Source organism: Scyliorhinus torazame, unplaced genomic scaffold, assembly GCF_047496885.1.
Source record: "Scyliorhinus torazame isolate Kashiwa2021f unplaced genomic scaffold, sScyTor2.1 scaffold_672, whole genome shotgun sequence".
NCBI lineage: Eukaryota > Metazoa > Chordata > Chondrichthyes > Carcharhiniformes > Scyliorhinidae > Scyliorhinus > Scyliorhinus torazame.
Window position 1 is genome coordinate 58514 of NW_027308399.1, and position 14698 is coordinate 73211.

The window sequence follows — 14698 nt, forward strand, 5'->3', positions numbered from 1 at the left end:
CCCCCCGGCCGCTGCGGCAGAGAGAGAGAGACAGAGAGAGAGAGAGGGACAGAGAGACAGAGAGAGAGGGACAGAGAGAGTGGGAGAAAGAGAGAGAGAGAGAGACAGAGAGTGTGGGAGAGAGAGAGAGAGACAGAGAGAGAGAGTGGGAGAGAGAGAGAGAGAGAGAGACAGAGACACAGAGAGTGGGAGAGAGAGAGAGAGAGACAGACAGAGAGAGAGAGAGTGGGAGAGAGAGAGAGAGAGTGGGAGAGAGAGAGAGAGGCAGACAGACAGAGTGGGAGAGAGAGAGACAGAGACAGAGAGAGAGACAGAGAGAGTGGGAGAGAGAGAGAGACAGAGAGAGAGAGAGAGAGAGACAGAGAGAGAGAGACAGCGAGAGCGAGAGACAGAGAGAGTGGGAGAGAGGGAGAGAGAGAGAGAGACAGAGAGTGTGGGAGAGAGAGAGAGAGAGAGTGGGAGAGAGACAGAGAGAGAGAGACAGAGAGAGTGGGAGAGAGAGAGAGAGACAGCGAGAGAGAGAGACAGAGAGAGTGGGAGAGAGAGAGACAGAGAGAGTGGGAGAGAGAGAGAGACAGAGAGAGAGAGAGAGTGGGAGAGAAAGAGAGAGACCGAGAGAGTGGGAGAGAGAGACAGAGAGAGTGGGAGAGAGACAGCGAGAGAGAGAGACCGAGAGAGTGGGAGAGAGAGAGAGCGAGAGAGTGGGAGAGAGAGAGAGGGAGAGAGAGAGAGACCGAGAGAGTGGGGGAGAGAGAGAGAGAGAGAGACCGAGAGAGTGGGAGAGAGAGAGAGAGAGAGAGAGACAGAGAGAGAGAGTGGGAGAGAGAGAGAGCGAGAGAGAGACAGAGACAGTGGGAGAGAGAGACAGACAGACAGAGTGGGAGAGACAGAGCGAGAGAGAGACAGAGAGAGAGAGAGAGGGAGAGAGAGAGAGACAGAGAGAGTGGGGGAGAGAGAGAGAGAGAGAGACCGAGAGAGTGGGAGAGAGAGAGAGAGAGAGACAGAGAGAGTGGGAGAGAGAGAGAGACTTCACGGACGCACAGGCTGCTGCAGAACCTAAATCCTGAACATGGACCAGTACCGTCCGAAACAAAGGGAACTAAAGTCTTATAAACCACGGGGGCACCTTCAGAGTGAGACGGGTGTCCTGCAAAACCTCCCCCCCCCCCCCCCCCCGGCTGACACGGGCCCGGGGGGGAGTGGAGCGTGAGGGCAGGTGTGGGGAGCAGGTGTGCCATCACGTGCAGTGCTCCCCCCTGGCCCAGCAATTTGAGCTGGGCATTGGGAATGCCTCCAGTCCTTGTGCCGTCCTTGGGTGGGTGGGGGGGGGGGGCACGGACCTGGGCAAGAGGGCTGAATAGCCTCCTCCTGCACTGTCGGGATCCCCCGCCCCCTCACCAGGACCAGACCCCCAGCTCCCTCTCCACCCGAAGCCTGGATTTAACACAATGACAAACCAAACCCGGGACTGGTGGCCACGATGGGGAAATGCCTTTCCGTGGCCCTCGAGAGCGTGGCGATCCCCCCCCCCCCCCAACACTGTCACACACTAAACCCCACCGTCCCACCCTCCACCGCCCCAAACCAAACTTTCCGACGGGATCATACATTCCAACCGGAAACAATATTTCCTCTTCCCGGCCGCTGGTCTGTTTTGCCCCGACCCAGTTCCCACTCCTGGCTGTCTCGCCACATTGCCCAGTGTTAAATACTATCATATTTACAGGGTGTCCGTGGGTGCGACACCCGCAGTGCAATTTCCAACGGAAAATCTATGTACACGGGAGAAATTCGGACAGTGGCCTCCACTCAAAACCCGGCACCGGCTGGATCAACATTCCAACAGCGCTCCAAAGGTTTTCCGACAGTCGATGGCCTTCGCACTCGGAGGCAGGACACGTTCCTGTTTGAGCTGCTCCGAGCCCCGGGAGCTGGATAAGCGGGTACAGGCAGCACGGTACCGCTTGTCAAATATACCTGAGAGACGGGGTGGGAGGGAGAGAGAGAGAGGAAGGGAGGGAGGGAGAGAGAGGAAGGGAGGGAGGGAGAGAGAGGAAGGGAGGGAGGGAGAGACGGGGAGGAAGGGAGGGACAGAGAGAGACAGGGAGGGAGGAAGGGAGGAAAAGAGAGAGAGATGGGGAGTTAGGGAGAGAGAGAGATGGGGAGTTAGGGAGAGAGAGAGACGGGGAGGGAGGGAGAGAGAGACAGGGAGGGAGAGAGAGACAGGGAGGGAGGGAGAGAGAGACAGGGAGGGAGGGAGAGAGAGACGGGGTGGGAGGGAAAGAGGCGGAGAGGGAGGGAGAGAGAGAGAGCGAGATGGGGAGAGAGGGAGGGAGGGAGGGAGAGAGAGAAAGAGAGACGGGGAGGGAGGGACGGAGAGAGAGGGAGAGACGGGGAGGTAGAGAGAGAGAGACGGGGGGAGAGAGAGAGAGATGGGGAGAGAGGGAGACAGAGAGACGGGGAGGGAGAGAGAGAGACGGGGATAGAGGGAGAGAGAGAGAGAGACGGGGAGGAAGAGAGAGAGAGAGAGACCGGGGGGGAGGGAGTGAGAGAGACGGGAAGGGAGGGACGGAGAGAGAGAGAGACGGGGAGGGAGAGAGAGAGAGAGAGATGGGGGGGAGGGAGAGAGACAGGCAGGGAGAGAGAGACGGGGAGGAAGAGAGAGACGGGGAGAAAGGGAGAGACGGGGAGTGAGGGAGAGACCGGTGGGAGGGAGAGACCGGGAGGGAGGGAGAGAGAGATGGGGAGGAAATGTTACTTCTGAAGATGGTCCAGATAAGCCCTCAATATCCCCAACAAATTAAAGACATCAGTGAGTGGAGAACATCCTCCTATAAATCATATCCCTGAATACAAAACTGGACAGAAAAACCAGTGGAGAGAGTGAGACAGGGAGCTTTACTATGTATCTAACCCCGTGCTGTACCTGTCCTGGGAGTGTTTGATGGGGACAGTGTAGAGGGAGCTTTACTCTGTGTCTAACCCCGTGCTGTCCCTGTCCTGGGAGTGTTTGATGGGGACAGTGTAGAGGGAGCTTTACTATGTATCTAACCCCGTGCTGTACCTGTCCTGGGAGTGTTTGATGGGGACAGTGTAGAGGGAGCTTTACTATGTATCTAACCCCGTGCTGTACCTGTCCTGGGAGTGTTTGATGGGGACAGTGTAGAGGGAGCTTTACACTGTATCTAACCCCGTGCTGTACCTGTCCTGGGAGTGTTTGATGGGGACAGTGTAGAGGGAGATTTACTCTGTATTTAACCTCGTGCTGTACCTGTCCTTGGAATGTTTGATGGGGACAGTGTAGAGGGAGCTTTACTTGGTATCTAACCCCGTGCTGTACCTGTCCTGGGAGTGTTTGATGGGGATAGTGTAGAGGGAGCTTTACACTGTATCTAACCCCGTGCTGTACCTGTACTGGGAGTGTTTGATGGGGACAGTGTAGAGGGAGCTTTACTCTGTATCTAACCCCGTGCTGTACCTGTCCTGGGAGTGTTTGATGGGGACAGTGTAAAGGGAGCTTTACTCTGTATCTAACCCCGTGCTGTACCTGTCCTGGGAGTGTTTGGTGGGGACAGTGTATAGGGAGCTTTACTCTGTATCTAACCCCGTGCTGTACCTGTCCTGGGAGTGTTTGATGGGGACAGTGTAGAGGGAGCTTTACTTGGTATCTAATCCCGTGCTGTACCTGTCCTCGGAGTGTTTGATGGGGACAGTGTAGAGGGAGCTTTACTTGGTATCTAACCCCGTGCTGTACCTGTCCTGGGAGTGTTTGATGTGGACAGTGTAGAGGGAGCTTTACTCTGTATCTAACCCCGTGCTGTACCTGTCCTGGGAGTGTTTGATGGGGGACAGTGTAGAGGGAGCGTTACTCTGTATCTAACCCCGTGCTGTACCTGTCCAGGGAGTGTTTGATGGGGACAGTGTAGAGGGAGCTTTACTCTGTATCTAACCCCGTGCTGTGCCTGTCCTTGGAATGTTTGATGGGCACAGTGCAGAGGGAGCTGTACTCTGTATCTAACCCCGTGCTGTACCTGTCCTGGGAGTGTTTGATGGGGACAGTGTAGAGGGAGCTTTACTCTGTATCTAACCACGTACTGTACCTGTCCTGGGAGTGTTTGATGGGGACAGTGGAGAGGGAGCTTTACTCTGTATCTAACCCCGTGCTGTACCTGTCCTGGGAGTGTTTGATGGGGACAGTGTAGAGGGAGATTTACTCTGTATTTAACCTCGTGCTGTACCTGTCCTTGGAATGTTTGATGGGGACAGTGTAGAGGGAGCTTTACTTGGTATCTAACCCCGTGCTGTACCTGTCCTGGGAGTGTTTGATGGGGATAGTGTAGAGGGAGCTTTACACTGTATCTAACCCCGTGCTGTACCTGTACTGGGAGTGTTTGATGGGGACAGTGTAAAGGGAGCTTTACTCTGTATCTAACCCCGTGCTGTACCTGTCCTGGGAGTGTTTGGTGGGGACAGTGAATAGGGAGCTTTACTCTGTATCTAACCCCGTGCTGTACCTGTCCTGGGATTGTTTGATGGGGACAGTGTAGAGGGAGCTTTACTTGGTATCTAATCCCGTGCTGTACCTGTCCTCGGAGTGTTTGATGGGGACAGTGTAGAGGGAGCTTTACTTGGTATCTAACCCCGTGCTGTACCTGTCCTGGGAGTGTTTGATGTGGACAGTGTAGAGGGAGCTTTACTCTGTATCTAACCCCGTGCTGTACCTGTCCTGGGAGTGGTTGATGGGGGACAGTGTAGAGGGAGCGTTACTCTGTATCTAACCCCGTGCTGTACCTGTCCGGGGAGTGTTTGATGGGGACAGTGTAGAGGGAGCTTTACTCTGTATCTAACCCCGTGCTGTGCCTGTCCTTGGAATGTTTGATGGGCACAGTGCAGAGGGAGCTGTACTCTGTATCTAACCCCGTGCTGTACCTGTCCTGGGAGTGTTTGATGGGGACAGTGTAGAGGGAGCTTTACTCTGTATCTAACCACGTACTGTACCTGTCCTGGGAGTGTTTGATGGGGACAGTGGAGAGGGAGCTTTACTCTGTATCTAACCCCGTGCTGTACCTGTCCTGGGAGTGTTTGATGGGGACAGTGTAGAGGGAGATTTACTTTGTATTTAACCTCGTGCTGTACCTGTCCTTGGAATGTTTGATGGGGACAGTGTAGAGGGAGCTTTACTTGGTATCTAACCCCGTGCTGTACCTGTCCTGGGAGTGTTTGATGGAGATAGTGTAGAGGGAGCTTTACACTGTATCTAACCCCGTGCTGTACCTGTCCTGGGAGTGTTTGATGGGGACAGTGTAGAGGGAGCTTTACTCTGTATCTAACCCCGTGCTGTACCTGTCCTGGGAGTGTTTGATGGGAACAGTGTAGAGGGAGCTTTACTTGGTATCTAATCCCGTGCTGTACCTGTCCTCGGAGTGTTTGATGGGGACAGTGTAGAGGGAGCTTTACTCTGTATCTAACCCCGTGCTGTACCTGTCCTGGGAGTGTTTGATGTGGACAGTGTAGAGGGAGCTTTACTCTGTATCTAACCCCGTGCTGTATCTGTCCTGGGAGTGTTTGATGGGGGACAGTGTAGAGGGAGCGTTACTCTGTATCTAACCCCGTGCTGTACCTGTCCTGGGAGTGTTTGATGGGGACAGTGTAGAGGGAGCTTTACTCTGTATCTAACCCCGTGCTGTACCTGTCCTGGGAGTGTTTGATGGGGAAAGTGTAGAGGGAGCTTTACTCTGTATCTAACCCCGTGCTGTACCTGTCCTGGGAGTGTTTGATGGGGACAGTGTAGAGGGAGCTTTACTCTGTATCTAACCCCGTGCTGTACCTGTCCTTGGAATGTTTGATGGGCACAGTGTAGAGGGAGCTTTACTCTGTATCTAACCCCGTGCTGTACCTGTCCTGGGAGTGTTTGGTGGGGACAGTGTAGAGGGAGCTTTACTCTGTATCTAACCACGTACTGTACCTGTCCTGGGAGTGTTTGATGGGGACAGTGTAGAGGGAGATTTACTCTGTATTTAACCTCGTGCTGTACCTGTCCTTGGAATGTTTGATGGGGACAGTGTAGAGGGAGCTTTACTTGGTATCTAACCCCGTGCTGTACCTGTCCTGGGAGTGTTTGATGGGGACAGTGTAGAGGGAGATTTACTCTGTATTTAACCTCGTGCTGTACCTGTCCTTGGAATGTTTGATGGGGACAGTGTAGAGGGAGCTTTACTTGGTATCTAACCCCGTGCTGTACCTGTCCTGGGAGTGTTTGATGGGGACAGTGTAGAGGGAGCTTTACACTGTATCTAACCCCGTGCTGTACCTGTCCTGGGAGTGTTTGATGGTGACAGTGTAGAGGGAGCTTTACTCTGTATCTAACCCCGTGCTGTACCTGTCCTGGGAGTGTTTGATGGGGACAGTGTAGAGGGAGCTTTACTCTGTATCTAACCCCGTGCTGTACCCATCCTGGGAATGTTTGATGGGGACAGTGTAGAGGGAGCTTTACTCTGTATCTAACCCCGTGCTGTACCTGTCCTGGGAGTGTTTGATGGGGACAGTGTAGAGGGAGCTTTACTCTGTATCTAACCCCGTGCTGTACCTATCCTGGGAGTGTTTGATGGGGACAGTGTAGAGGGAGCTTTACTCTGTATCTAACCCCGTGCTGTACCTGTCCTTGAAATGTTTGATGGGGACAGTGTAGAGGGAGCTTTACTCTGTATCTAACCCCATGCTGTACCTGTCCTGGGAGTGTTTGATGGGGACAGTGTAGAGGGAGCTTTACTCTGTATCTAACCCCGTGCTGTACCTGTCCTGGGAGTGTTTGATGGGGACAGTGTAGAGGGAGCTTTACTCTGTATCTAACCCCGTGCTGTACCTGTCCTTGGAATGTTTGATGGGGACAGTGTAGAGGGAGCTTTACTCTGTATCTAACCCCGTGCTGTACCTGCCCTGGATTGTTTGATGGGGACAGTGTAGAGGGAGCTTTACTCTGTATCTAACCCCATGCTGTACCTGTCCTGGGAGTGTTTGATGGGGACAGTGTAGAGGGAGCTTTACTCTGTATCTAACCCCGTGCTGTACCTGTCCTTGGAATGTTTGATGGGCACAGTGTAGAGGGAGCTGTACTCTGTATCTAACCCCGTGCTGTACCTGTCCTGGGAGTGTTTGAAGGGGACAGTGTAGAGGGAGCTTTACTCTGTATCTAACCACGTACTGTACCTGTCCTGGGAGTGTTTGATGGGGACAGTGGAGAGGGAGCTTTACTCTGTATCTAACCCCGTGCTGTACCTGTCCGGGGAGTGTTTGATGGGGACAGTGTAGAGGGAGCTTTACTCTGTATTTAACCTCGTGCTGTACCTGTCCTTGGAATGTTTGATGGGGACAGTGTAGAGGGAGCTTTACTTGGTATCTAACCCCGGGCTGTACCTGTCCTGGGAGTGTTTGATGGGGATAGTGTAGAGGGAGCTTTACACTGTATCTAACCCCGTGCTGTACCTGTCCTGGGAGTGTTTGATGGGGACAGTGTAGAGGGAGCTTTACTCTGTATCTAACCCCGTGCTGTACCTGTCCTTGGAATGTTTGATGGGCACAGTGTAGAGGGAGCTTTACTCTGTATCTAACCCCGTGCTGTACCTGTCCTGGGAGTGTTTGGTGGGGACAGTGTAGAGGGAGCTTTACTCTGTATCTAACCACGTACTGTACCTGTCCTGGGAGTGTTTGATGGGGACAGTGTAGAGGGAGATTTACTCTGTATTTAACCTCGTGCTGTACCTGTCCTTGGAATGTTTGATGGGGACAGTGTAGAGGGAGCTTTACTTGGTATCTAACCCCGTGCTGTACCTGTCCTGGGAGTGTTTGATGGGGACAGTGTAGAGGGAGATTTACTCTGTATTTAACCTCGTGCTGTACCTGTCCTTGGAATGTTTGATGGGGACAGTGTAGAGGGAGCTTTACTTGGTATCTAACCCCGTGCTGTACCTGTCCTGGGAGTGTTTGATGGGGACAGTGTAGAGGGAGCTTTACACTGTATCTAACCCCGTGCTGTACCTGTCCTGGGAGTGTTTGATGGGGACAGTGTAGAGGGAGCTTTACTCTGTATCTAACCCCGTGCTGTACCTGTCCTGGGAGTGTTTGATGGGGACAGTGTAGAGGGAGCTTTACTCTGTATCTAACCCCGTGCTGTACCCATCCTGGGAATGTTTGATGGGGACAGTGTAGAGGGAGCTTTACTCTGTATCTAACCCCGTGCTGTACCTGTCCTGGGAGTGTTTGATGGGGACAGTGTAGAGGGAGCTTTACTCTGTATCTAACCCCGTGCTGTACCTATCCTGGGAGTGTTTGATGGGGACAGTGTAGAGGGAGCTTTACTCTGTATCTAACCCCGTGCTGTACCTGTCCTTGAAATGTTTGATGGGGACAGTGTAGAGGGAGCTTTACTCTGTATCTAACCCCATGCTGTACCTGTCCTGGGAGTGTTTGATGGGGACAGTGTAGAGGGAGCTTTACTCTGTATCTAACCCCGTGCTGTACCTGTCCTGGGAGTGTTTGATGGGGACAGTGTAGAGGGAGCTTTACTCTGTATCTAACCCCGTGCTGTACCTGTCCTTGGAATGTTTGATGGGGACAGTGTAGAGGGAGCTTTACTCTGTATCTAACCCCGTGCTGTACCTGCCCTGGATTGTTTGATGGGGACAGTGTAGAGGGAGCTTTACTCTGTATCTAACCCCATGCTGTACCTGTCCTGGGAGTGTTTGATGGGGACAGTGTAGAGGGAGCTTTACTCTGTATCTAACCCCGTGCTGTACCTGTCCTTGGAATGTTTGATGGGCACAGTGTAGAGGGAGCTGTACTCTGTATCTAACCCCGTGCTGTACCTGTCCTGGGAGTGTTTGATGGGGACAGTGTAGAGGGAGCTTTACTCTGTATCTAACCCCGTGCTGTACCTGTCCTTGGAATGTTTGATGGGCACAGTGTAGAGGGAGCTTTACTCTGTATCTAACCCCGTGCTGTACCTGTCCTGGGAGTGTTTGGTGGGGACGGTGTAGAGGGAGCTTTACTCTGTATCTAACCACGTACTGTACCTGTCCTGGGAGTGTTTGATGGGGACAGTGTAGAGGGAGATTTACTCTGTATTTAACCTCGTGCTGTACCTGTCCTTGGAATGTTTGATGGGGACAGTGTAGAGGGAGCTTTACTTGGTATCTAACCCCGTGCTGTACCTGTCCTGGGAGTGTTTGATGGGGACAGTGTAGAGGGAGATTTACTCTGTATTTAACCTCGTGCTGTACCTGTCCTTGGAATGTTTGATGGGGACAGTGTAGAGGGAGCTTTACTTGGTATCTAACCCCGTGCTGTACCTGTCCTGGGAGTGTTTGATGGGGACAGTGTAGAGGGAGTTTTACACTGTATCTAACCCCGTGCTGTACCTGTCCTGGGAGTGTTTGATGGGGACAGTGTAGAGGGAGCTTTACTCTGTATCTAACCCCGTGCTGTACCTGTCCTGGGAGTGTTTGATGGGGACAGTGTAGAGGGAGCTTTACTCTGTATCTAACCCCGTGCTGTACCCATCCTGGGAATGTTTGATGGGGACAGTGTAGAGGGAGCTTTACTCTGTATCTAACCCCGTGCTGTACCTGTCCTGGGAGTGTTTGATGGGGACAGTGTAGAGGGAGCTTTACTCTGTATCTAACCCCGTGCTGTACCTATCCTGGGAGTGTTTGATGGGGACAGTGTAGAGGGAGCTTTACTCTGTATCTAACCCCGTGCTGTACCTGTCCTTGAAATGTTTGATGGGGACAGTGTAGAGGGAGCTTTACTCTGTATCTAACCCCATGCTGTACCTGTCCTGGGAGTGTTTGATGGGGACAGTGTAGAGGGAGCTTTACTCTGTATCTAACCCCGTGCTGTACCTGTCCTGGGAGTGTTTGATGGGGACAGTGTAGAGGGAGCTTTACTCTGTATCTAACCCCGTGCTGTACCTGTCCTTGGAATGTTTGATGGGGACAGTGTAGAGGGAGCTTTACTCTGTATCTAACCCCGTGCTGTACCTGCCCTGGATTGTTTGATGGGGACAGTGTAGAGGGAGCTTTACTCTGTATCTAACCCCATGCTGTACCTGTCCTGGGAGTGTTTGATGGGGACAGTGTAGAGGGAGCTTTACTCTGTATCTAACCCCGTGCTGTACCTGTCCTTGGAATGTTTGATGGGCACAGTGTAGAGGGAGCTGTACTCTGTATCTAACCCCGTGCTGTACCTGTCCTGGGAGTGTTTGATGGGGACAGTGTAGAGGGAGCTTTACTCTGTATCTAACCACGTACTGTACCTGTCCTGGGAGTGTTTGATGGGGACAGTGGAGAGGGAGCTTTACTCTGTATCTAACCCCGTGCTGTACCTGTCGGGGGAGTGTTTGATGGGGACAGTGTAGAGGGAGCTTTACTCTGTATTTAACCTCGTGCTGTACCTGTCCTTGGAATGTTTGATGGGGACAGTGTAGAGGGAGCTTTACTTGGTATCTAACCCCGGGCTGTACCTGTCCTGGGAGTGCTTGATGGGGATAGTGTAGAGGGAGCTTTACACTGTATCTCACCCCGTGCTGTACCTGTCCTGGGAGTGTTTGATGGGGACAGTGTAGAGGGAGCTTTACTCTGTATCTAACCCCGTGCTGTACCTGTCCTGGGAGTGTTTGATGGGGACAGTGTAAAGGGAGCTTTACTCTGTATCTAACCCCGTGCTGTACCTGTCCTGGGAGTGTTTGATGGGGACAGTGTATAGGGAGCTTTACTCTGTATCTAACCCCGTGCTGTACCTGTCCTGGGAGTGTTTGATGGGGACAGTGTAGAGGGAGCTTTACTTGGTATCTAATCCCGTGCTGTACCTGTCCTCGGAGTGTTTGATGGGGACAGTGTAGAGGGAGCTTTACTCTGTATCTAACCCCGTGCTGTACCTGTCTTGGGAGTGTTTGATGTGGACAGTGTAGAGGGAGCTTTACTCTGTATCTAACCCCGTGCTGTACCTGTCCTGGGAGTGTTTGATGGGGGACAGTGTAGAGGGAGCGTTACTCTGTATCTAACCCCGTGCTGTACCTGTCCGGGGAGTGTTTGATGGGGACAGTGTAGAGGGAGCTTTACTCTGTATCTAACCCCGTGCTGTACCTGTCCTTGGAATGTTTGATGGGCACAGTGTAGAGGGAGCTGTACTCTGTATCTAACCCCGTGCTGTACCTGTCCTGGGAGTGTTTGATGGGGACAGTGTAGAGGGAGCTTTACTTGGTATCTAACCCCGTGCTGTACCTGTCCTGGGAGTGTTTGATGGGGACAGTGTAGAGGGAGATTTACTCTGTATTTAACCTCGTGCTGTACCTGTCCTTGGAATGTTTGATGGGGACAGTGTAGAGGGAGCTTTACTTGGTATCTAACCCCGTGCTGTACCTGTCCTGGGAGTGTTTGATGGGGACAGTGTAGAGGGAGTTTTACACTGTATCTAACCCCGTGCTGTACCTGTCCTGGGAGTGTTTGATGGGGACAGTGTAGAGGGAGCTTTACTCTGTATCTAACCCCGTGCTGTACCTGTCCTGGGAGTGTTTGATGGGGACAGTGTAGAGGGAGCTTTACTCTGTATCTAACCCCGTGCTGTACCCATCCTGGGAATGTTTGATGGGGACAGTGTAGAGGGAGCTTTACTCTGTATCTAACCCCGTGCTGTACCTGTCCTGGGAGTGTTTGATGGGGACAGTGTAGAGGGAGCTTTACTCTGTATCTAACCCCGTGCTGTACCTGTCCTGGGAGTGTTTGATGGGGACAGTGTAGAGGGAGCTTTACTCTGTATCTAACCCCGTGCTGTACCTGTCCTGGGAGTGTTTGATGGGGGACAGTGTAGAGGGAGCGTTACTCTGTATCTAACCCCGTGCTGTACCTGTCCGGGGAGTGTTTGATGGGGACAGTGTAGAGGGAGCTTTACTCTGTATCTAACCCCGTGCTGTACCTGTCCTTGGAATGTTTGATGGGCACAGTGTAGAGGGAGCTGTACTCTGTATCTAACCCCGTGCTGTACCTGTCCTGGGAGTGTTTGATGGGGACAGTGTAGAGGGAGCTTTACTTGGTATCTAACCCCGTGCTGTACCTGTCCTGGGAGTGTTTGATGGGGACAGTGTAGAGGGAGATTTACTCTGTATTTAACCTCGTGCTGTACCTGTCCTTGGAATGTTTGATGGGGACAGTGTAGAGGGAGCTTTACTTGGTATCTAACCCCGTGCTGTACCTGTCCTGGGAGTGTTTGATGGGGACAGTGTAGAGGGAGTTTTACACTGTATCTAACCCCGTGCTGTACCTGTCCTGGGAGTGTTTGATGGGGACAGTGTAGAGGGAGCTTTACTCTGTATCTAACCCCGTGCTGTACCTGTCCTGGGAGTGTTTGATGGGGACAGTGTAGAGGGAGCTTTACTCTGTATCTAACCCCGTGCTGTACCCATCCTGGGAATGTTTGATGGGGACAGTGTAGAGGGAGCTTTACTCTGTATCTAACCCCGTGCTGTACCTGTCCTGGGAGTGTTTGATGGGGACAGTGTAGAGGGAGCTTTACTCTGTATCTAACCCCGTGCTGTACCTATCCTGGGAGTGTTTGATGGGGACAGTGTAGAGGGAGCTTTACTCTGTATCTAACCCCGTGCTGTACCTGTCCTTGAAATGTTTGATGGGGACAGTGTAGAGGGAGCTTTACTCTGTATCTAACCCCATGCTGTACCTGTCCTGGGAGTGTTTGATGGGGACAGTGTAGAGGGAGCTTTACTCTGTATCTAACCCCGTGCTGTACCTGTCCTGGGAGTGTTTGATGGGGACAGTGTAGAGGGAGCTTTACTCTGTATCTAACCCCGTGCTGTACCTGTCCTTGGAATGTTTGATGGGGACAGTGTAGAGGGAGCTTTACTCTGTATCTAACCCCGTGCTGTACCTGCCCTGGATTGTTTGATGGGGACAGTGTAGAGGGAGCTTTACTCTGTATCTAACCCCATGCTGTACCTGTCCTGGGAGTGTTTGATGGGGACAGTGTAGAGGGAGCTTTACTCTGTATCTAACCCCGTGCTGTACCTGTCCTTGGAATGTTTGATGGGCACAGTGTAGAGGGAGCTGTACTCTGTATCTAACCCCGTGCTGTACCTGTCCTGGGAGTGTTTGATGGGGACAGTGTAGAGGGAGCTTTACTCTGTATCTAACCCCGTGCTGTACCTGTCCTTGGAATGTTTGATGGGCACAGTGTAGAGGGAGCTTTACTCTGTATCTAACCCCGTGCTGTACCTGTCCTGGGAGTGTTTGGTGGGGACGGTGTAGAGGGAGCTTTACTCTGTATCTAACCACGTACTGTACCTGTCCTGGGAGTGTTTGATGGGGACAGTGTAGAGGGAGATTTACTCTGTATTTAACCTCGTGCTGTACCTGTCCTTGGAATGTTTGATGGGGACAGTGTAGAGGGAGCTTTACTTGGTATCTAACCCCGTGCTGTACCTGTCCTGGGAGTGTTTGATGGGGACAGTGTAGAGGGAGATTTACTCTGTATTTAACCTCGTGCTGTACCTGTCCTTGGAATGTTTGATGGGGACAGTGTAGAGGGAGCTTTACTTGGTATCTAACCCCGTGCTGTACCTGTCCTGGGAGTGTTTGATGGGGACAGTGTAGAGGGAGTTTTACACTGTATCTAACCCCGTGCTGTACCTGTCCTGGGAGTGTTTGATGGGGACAGTGTAGAGGGAGCTTTACTCTGTATCTAACCCCGTGCTGTACCTGTCCTGGGAGTGTTTGATGGGGACAGTGTAGAGGGAGCTTTACTCTGTATCTAACCCCGTGCTGTACCCATCCTGGGAATGTTTGATGGGGACAGTGTAGAGGGAGCTTTACTCTGTATCTAACCCCGTGCTGTACCTGTCCTGGGAGTGTTTGATGGGGACAGTGTAGAGGGAGCTTTACTCTGTATCTAACCCCGTGCTGTACCTATCCTGGGAGTGTTTGATGGGGACAGTGTAGAGGGAGCTTTACTCTGTATCTAACCCCGTGCTGTACCTGTCCTTGAAATGTTTGATGGGGACAGTGTAGAGGGAGCTTTACTCTGTATCTAACCCCATGCTGTACCTGTCCTGGGAGTGTTTGATGGGGACAGTGTAGAGGGAGCTTTACTCTGTATCTAACCCCGTGCTGTACCTGTCCTGGGAGTGTTTGATGGGGACAGTGTAGAGGGAGCTTTACTCTGTATCTAACCCCGTGCTGTACCTGTCCTTGGAATGTTTGATGGGGACAGTGTAGAGGGAGCTTTACTCTGTATCTAACCCCGTGCTGTACCTGCCCTGGATTGTTTGATGGGGACAGTGTAGAGGGAGCTTTACTCTGTATCTAACCCCATGCTGTACCTGTCCTGGGAGTGTTTGATGGGGACAGTGTAGAGGGAGCTTTACTCTGTATCTAACCCCGTGCTGTACCTGTCCTTGGAATGTTTGATGGGCACAGTGTAGAGGGAGCTGTACTCTGTATCTAACCCCGTGCTGTACCTGTCCTGGGAGTGTTTGATGGGGACAGTGTAGAGGGAGCTTTACTCTGTATCTAACCACGTACTGTACCTGTCCTGGGAGTGTTTGATGGGGACAGTGGAGAGGGAGCTTTACTCTGTATCTAACCCCGTGCTGTACCTGTCCGGGGAGTGTTTGATGGGGACAGTGTAGAGGGAGCTT

The 14698-nt window shown here is 52.3% G+C and overlaps 1 long non-coding RNA gene across 1 annotated transcript in view; it reads right to left on the bottom strand.

Moving 5' to 3' along the window:
* Positions 1 to 1560: 1560 nt before the first annotated feature.
* LOC140406582 (uncharacterized) overlaps positions 1561 to 14698 on the bottom strand; it is a 45914-nt gene continuing 32776 nt past the window's right edge. The window contains exon 3 of the long non-coding RNA XR_011939206.1: positions 1561 to 1977. This is a non-coding gene — a long non-coding RNA (uncharacterized lncRNA). The remainder of the gene's footprint in view (positions 1978 to 14698) is intronic.